The 6,882-nt window shown below is 33.2% G+C and overlaps 1 non-coding gene across 1 annotated transcript; it reads left to right on the top strand.

Annotated features, from left to right (window-relative positions):
• Positions 1-2,761: 2,761 nt before the first annotated feature.
• On the top strand, positions 2,762-2,866 carry LOC132501124 (U6 spliceosomal RNA). Its single transcript, XR_009534161.1, has one exon. It is a non-coding gene; the product is annotated as a U6 spliceosomal RNA (small nuclear RNA).
• Positions 2,867-6,882: the final 4,016 nt, after the last annotated feature.

Genomic DNA, 6,882 nt, shown 5'->3' with positions numbered 1-6,882 from the left:
TAACATCCAGCGTTTTCTATGTCAATATGTATTCTGAAGCCAAAATTTGTTTGTGTGAGACTTCGTTTTGGCATATTCTATTATGTTACACTGTCACTTGAGGTGGTCAAAAATTTGAGAATAAATTTAAGTAAACATTTCAAATATTACTGATAAAAGTTTATTTTAAATGTTAGATTCACTGTTATAAAGTTTCAGAACTGATATCTTTTTTTCTTTTACTATAATTCTCTTTAGAGTTCACTCCTGCTAAATTCTTAAATACTTCTTTCTCATTCTAAATGAGACTAATACCTGGGGCCAGGACAAAGAAAATCAGTTTTCTTACAAGTAAGGGAATTCTTTATATTACTTCATTAAATATAAGCATTGCTTGCCTAGCAAATACAAAATTACAATGTTGCTGGGCAAAGAAAAAGTTAATTCTGTTTTGTTTTGTTTTTTTCTGAATTTGGTGTTTGTCAAAATATTGCAGAACTGTGCTAATTTTTCCCCTGAAAATATAAATAACTTTAATTAGCCTATAGTAATTGGTCTAGCTCTTTGTCTTTTGTTTTTTAATATATAGATCAGAGTGTTCATATTGCTGAATGACCTTTATAACACTCTTTCAATTGAGACCTATTGGTGGCTCAGGAAATCAGTTCAGTAAGTTGCAAGAAGCAATTTTTTAAATGAAATGATAAAAAATAGTAGAGCTCATCACACACGGAAACCGAAAGCATTGTTCTGTGAAACATTTTTCAGCTATATGTGCACGTGCCTCTTTGTGTGTGTGTGTGTGTGTGTGTGTGTACTAGGTTGAAAGATAAAGACTGTTTCTTCCTGTGGGTTGAGAAAATCAAAAATATTTTTAAATAGTATTTTAGAGGATCATTTAAAATGTGACAGCTGAAATAATTGAGCATCCGTCCTATGAAGAAAGATATTGTTAGTGATAATTGAACACTTAGATTAATAAATTTCATTACAATGGGATTGAACAAGAAAATTAGGTTGAAGATGGCTCTCCTACGTCTTTTTCTGAAGTCACTGGAAACTTTTTTATCCCTTAGATAACCCACCTTAAAACACTACATTCATATATTTTTAGGACATTTCAAAAATTTAACTATCTTCAAACCTCCGTGGTTCACATTTTGATCAAATATAAATATTCCCATGAGTTAGTTTATTTTATTTTTTTATTCCCTTTGCCTGGAATGTTCTACCTACAGCTGGTCATATGGACAGTACTCATCAGAAAACATCTTTAATATTTCTTCTAGAGAAGGGTTTTCTGAACCACCAAATCTAAAATGTATCCCTTCAGTATGTCAGAATATGTTTTTTCTTTTAAATAACACTTATCATGTAAAATAAAAAAATATATATATTTGTTTTCTTCCTCGTTTTGCTAACTGCTCGATCTAACATCCACCTATCCATCTCTCTACAATGTGAGCTCCAGAAAGGAAAGTCTTTGCCTCTCTTGTTCACTGCTTGCCTCAGAAAAGTGTCTGAACACAGAGTCGTCCCTCAATAAATATTTATTGACTACATGACTGATTTAGTTTAAGAAATGACTGCAAAATTTGTTTCTTGCTTTATAAAAACTTTCTAAAAGTGGAAATCAGGACATCTATAGCAATATACAATTCAAAATTATTTGGGGGGGCTGGCTTTCCCCTCATTAGACTTTATTTATTTTTCTTATTTACTCTGAGTAGGAGTGTTTGGTTTCCAAACCTTGAATAGCTTAGGAAATAATCAGAAAAAAAAGAGTTGATTACCAACTCTGACCAGCAATCCCATTTAAAACTAGAGTCAATAACAGCTCTGATGAAGGCAATTAAAATACAGTTTGTAACTAAGGTGGTTACTTTAGTAGATCATTCTGTCTCCATCTGCTATTTTAGGGGTCAATATGAGCCCTTTGTGTATTAAAATCTGTCAAATATACTCCTGAAAGTTCTTTTTTCAGTTAACAAATTAAGAGGAGTGGATGACTACTATCTCTATTACAGGCTGGAAAACCAGTATATCTGCCTGAGTGCACTTATTTGAATGGAAAATTGCTAGATATAAAGTACACTGAAAAGAAATATAATAGAGCCTTTAAGCTAAGAGGCAGGTGACCTTATGTTAAAGGTTAAGTACTTCAAAAGTAATATTATTGGGAGGAATTTTTGCCTCTATGGGTGATTAAATTTAGTCTTCAAGAATTTGGAGAGTTAGAACATTTAAATTGTTAGATGAGCTTTTAGTAAAACAGTGACCTTGAGATTACATTGGTTATGTACCTAACCCACTTAAGATATTATTGTGATCATGAAGCCATTATTTGAAATATGCTGTTTGGCAGATAGATACTATAATAAATGTTACCTCTATTTTAATACCAAGGTAAAATTAATAACTTTCAAGTGGAAATTCAGTTTATTTATATACATCCTCCTCCAAATTCTCATCAAGTTCTACCATTGTTTGTTATGTTATAACAGATGTAGCAAACACCAAAGAGGAAATACGTCAAATCAAACTGTTTATTGTTTGATCTTGAGAATGATCCAGGGAAGCAAAAGTCCAATGTTTAAATTCTGAGGCTTAAAATAAATATGTCAGAAAGACTCTCATCTTTTGTTGATTGGTAAAATACACCACAGAATATCACTTCACCACTACTTAATTCACTGTAAAGAAATATAGAAATTTTTAAAAAGAATTGCTTTGTCTGGTAAACATGGAAGGTCTACTGAAATAGACATTAAAAAAATAGATTGTGCTAGCTTTGGCAGCATGTATACTGAAATTAATATGATACAGAGAAGATTAGCATGACCCTGTAGAGGATAACATGCAAATTTGTGAAGCATTCCATATTTTTGGTATGTGTGAAAGTTGTTGAGAATTAATCCTTCTCATCACAAGGAAAAAATATTATTTTCTTTTTGTTTTTCTTGTATTTATATGAGATGATGGATCTGTATGAGATAATGATGTTAAACTTGTAGTAATCACTTCATGATATATGTAAGTCAAATCATTATGCTATACATCTTAAACTTATACAGTGTTGCATGACAATTGTATCTCAATAAAATTGTAAAAATAGATTATGCCATAAAAACATAAAATTGAAAGACAATCATTATAATAGCAACAAAATAAGGGTCTATTTTATTGCATACTGAGTTAGTGCCAGATTCTGAACCAGGTACTTTCTCACAAAAACTCTGGAAAGTCACTACTTTCTAGTAGTTTTTAAAAAGTATATATTGTATACCTCTTGCCAATTTACAGACATAGAAACTTTCTTAATTGAACTATATAAACATTTATACTAGAAGTGCATGAATATCAATGAAATAACTTTATTTCCAAAACGTGGTCAGTAAATAGAATATGTTTTTGGGAAATTATACATTCCTTCTATTACTGGCACAAAAATATAACTTTGGTTAAAAAGAGATTGAATGATTTATTGATTGATTTGATGACTAGTTATGACAACCTTATTTACCCTCACTTTCAAATCTACCATCAGGAATTGTCCAGCTGCTAAAAGTTTCAAAGTGTTGGTAAGTAAGAGAAACTGATCCTGATAAAAAAAGTGTCTTACTTTGTGAAAACATGACAAAACTTTAAGAAGTGACTATTGTTAAAACATAATTTAAAAAAATTAAGAGTGTGGTTTTGGGGGTTTTGATTTTTTAATTCCATTATGTTAATTTCAATTTCCTTCATACAGTAGAAATTGAAGTCTTCAAAGGGATTCCCAAAAGGTTGTCTGTGTTAAAATGTCATTTCTAAAAGATAATCAACAACTGATGTTCGTAGGTTATTCTCACGGGGATCACATATGACAAATATAAAGCCAACTGACCATTATCATATTACCCTTGACATGCACTCCATTCTCATAATGAACATAATACTGAATGGGGGACAAGTAGAAAATTTACATTTCAGAACTGAATCCAGAGAATTACAGATAAACTTGGTAATATAGAATATGAGGTAGATTAGTGAAGCCCAGGATCCATAATTGTCACACTAATACCCCTAAATATGTATGTCTTTCAATAAAAGCAACTACAGGGCCTCCCTGGTGGCGCAGTGGTTGAGAGTCCGCCTGCCGATGCAGGGGATACGGGTTCGTGCCCCGGTCCGGGAGGATCCCATATGCCGCGGAGTGGCTGGGCCCGTGAGCCATGGCCGCTGAGCCTGCGTGTCCGGAGCCTGTGCTCCGCAACGGGAGAGGCCACAACAGTGAGAGGCCCGCGTACCGCAAAAAAAAAAAAAAAAAAAAAAAAGCAACTACAAAAGTGCATATACAATTAATTTTTTTTGCACTAGAAATGTATAACATTGCTCTATGTAACTCAAATACATTACTTAGTATATGGTAATACCCTGGTAGCAATGATTGATTCAGGATGCTCCAATCATAATGAAGCAATTTATTCATTAGTTTTGAGAAGCAGCCTCTTCCTGTACTGAAAAAGCAAGTTATGTAATCCAGGTTGCAGCAAACATTTATGTCCACCGTGAGCAGACCTAGCTTTCAGGTGAAGCTGCAATACAGAGGAGGGTAGAACAAACTGCTGAAAAATTGTTTAGTATCATTGGTCAAGCCATGCTTGGGGACAGATTAGTTTTAGACTTTTAGTTGTGTTTAACTAACCTATTTCATTTGCATTGGATTTTTTATTACTTGCCACTTATAATGGTCTGGCTAATAGTTACCAAATCTTTAAAAAAAGATATTTACATATTTTTTTCTCCACTTTGATATGAACATTATTACTCTAACTTCTCACACTCAACATATTATTTCTATAAATGTTCATTGATAAGCCTTGGGTGGAGAAAAGAAAAAAGTTTCCTACAAGAATCTGTTCCATTTATTTTTATTATTAAGGAGGTAGTAGTTATCATAATCAAGGTAAGGGAGACAAGTATAGCATATTGATTTAATGTGATCAGCCCCCTTCCAAAAAAAAATGTTGTTGAATATAGCAACATTTTCAAGCCAACCCACAAAAAATATCCTCAACCCCAAAATAATTGTCTGCCTTTCTATGCTCTTAGAGATATTAATATCAGAGTTAAACTGCATGGAATGTTGAAGAGCCTTTGAGAGTAACCTAAACACTGATTATAAAACATGCTAGTAGACCATTATGTCCTGTGTTTTTAAAAGTTACTAAAAAATAAACAAATCTATCTAAAATATTTTATAGCTAAAAGAAAAATTGGTTAAAACAATTTTTTTTTTGGTTAAAACAATTTTTATAAAGTATTAGGGAAAGGAACAATATATAGAGTGTTTATTTATTTTTATTTTCATTAATGAGTATTTAATCTGGCCAAAGAAATTCTAAAATACAACACAAAACAATGTAATGTACACCTATATGTGTACACCCATATCTCTGAGGGGAAAGTCCATAGTATTCATCAGATTTTCAAAGGGATCTAGTATCTAACATTAAGGATTAAGGGTTTAGAATTCAATTTTCATAGGTTTGTTTGTCTCTCATAAGTACCACAGTTTTATTACATCAATGTGTAAAGGGTAGTGACTATTTGATGGTTCACAAAATCAAATTCATGTAAAAGAAAGTAGCTAAAAAAGAAGATTCTGGAATATGTCTGCCAAGGTTCAAATCTCAGGTCTGCCATGTGCTGACCAAGAGACCACAGACAAATATAGCTCCTTGTCTCCTTTTACTTACTTGGAAAATGAGAAACTTATAACACTTACCTCTTAGGTTTATTGTGAGGAATAAAGAAAAAAAATACTCATGTAATACATTTAGAATATTGCTCTGAATGGAATAAATGTTCATAAATGAGCTCTTATTATACTACTTGTCTTTCCTGAGGAGGGAGGGACTTGCCCAGTTACATGTATGTGCAGTATGTTTATTTATTTTACAATCTACCTGGATTATACATTTGTCCAAGATATCAAATGACTTTTGGAATTTGATGTCATTTTTAAGTGATAAAAATAATATATATTGTAAGAATACATATATTTTCACAAACATATATGTAGTTAAGAAGGAAAACTCAGTCTTTTTTCTTCTGTTGTAGGGAAAACCTCAGTTCAGTCTATAGTGGATGGGGGATAATGTGTATCTCCTTTACTGTTCACAGAAAATACTTCACTTCTGACACGTCTGGTCACCAAATGTGGGCTGTTGTTTTCCCCACAAAAAACAATTCTCTGAGACATCAACTGGGTGTCCTATAATTTAACTCAATTCTAACATTATCTACCTGGAGATAGTGACAGATCCCACAGGTAAGGACTCAGTCTCACAAGACTTCTCCCACCCCACTTCAGATGATAAAGGACACAGATAAACAGCAGGATGAAGAGGTACAAAGGGTGAGGTCTAGGTTGTCCCCGAGCACCAGAGCTTCTGTCCCTGTGGAGTGATGTGTTTGCCAGCCTGAAAGCTCTCCAGACCCCCATTCTTTTTATGGAAAATCCCATTGGGATTTTATGAAGGTTTCCTCATGTAAGCATGATCAATCATGAACTCTGTTTCCAGGTCCTTTCCCCTCTCTAGAGGTATGTGGGGGCCAGACTGAAAATTAGCAGCTTCTAATCATAGTTCAGTCTTTCTGGTGACCAGCTCTCATCTAAGAGCCATCCATGGGTCCATCCAGAATTACCTCAATAGAACAAATGATGCTTCTGGTGCTATTATCACTTGGAAATTACAAAAATTTTAGGAGCTCTGTGCCAGGGACTGAGGGCAGAGACCAGTATATGTATTTTCTATTATCTCTCAATAGTAAAATTATATAGCAAGTGCACCATATTTCAAAACATTTGTTACCTTAAGAAAAAAGTTTGGAGAACATGATAGGGAAGGTGTCTTT

This window comes from Mesoplodon densirostris, chromosome 13 (genome assembly GCF_025265405.1).
Source record: "Mesoplodon densirostris isolate mMesDen1 chromosome 13, mMesDen1 primary haplotype, whole genome shotgun sequence".
NCBI classification, from domain to species: domain Eukaryota; kingdom Metazoa; phylum Chordata; class Mammalia; order Artiodactyla; family Ziphiidae; genus Mesoplodon; species Mesoplodon densirostris.
The sequence above is the reverse complement of the archived record's forward strand: the minus strand, read 5'-3'. Positions and strand labels throughout refer to the sequence as shown.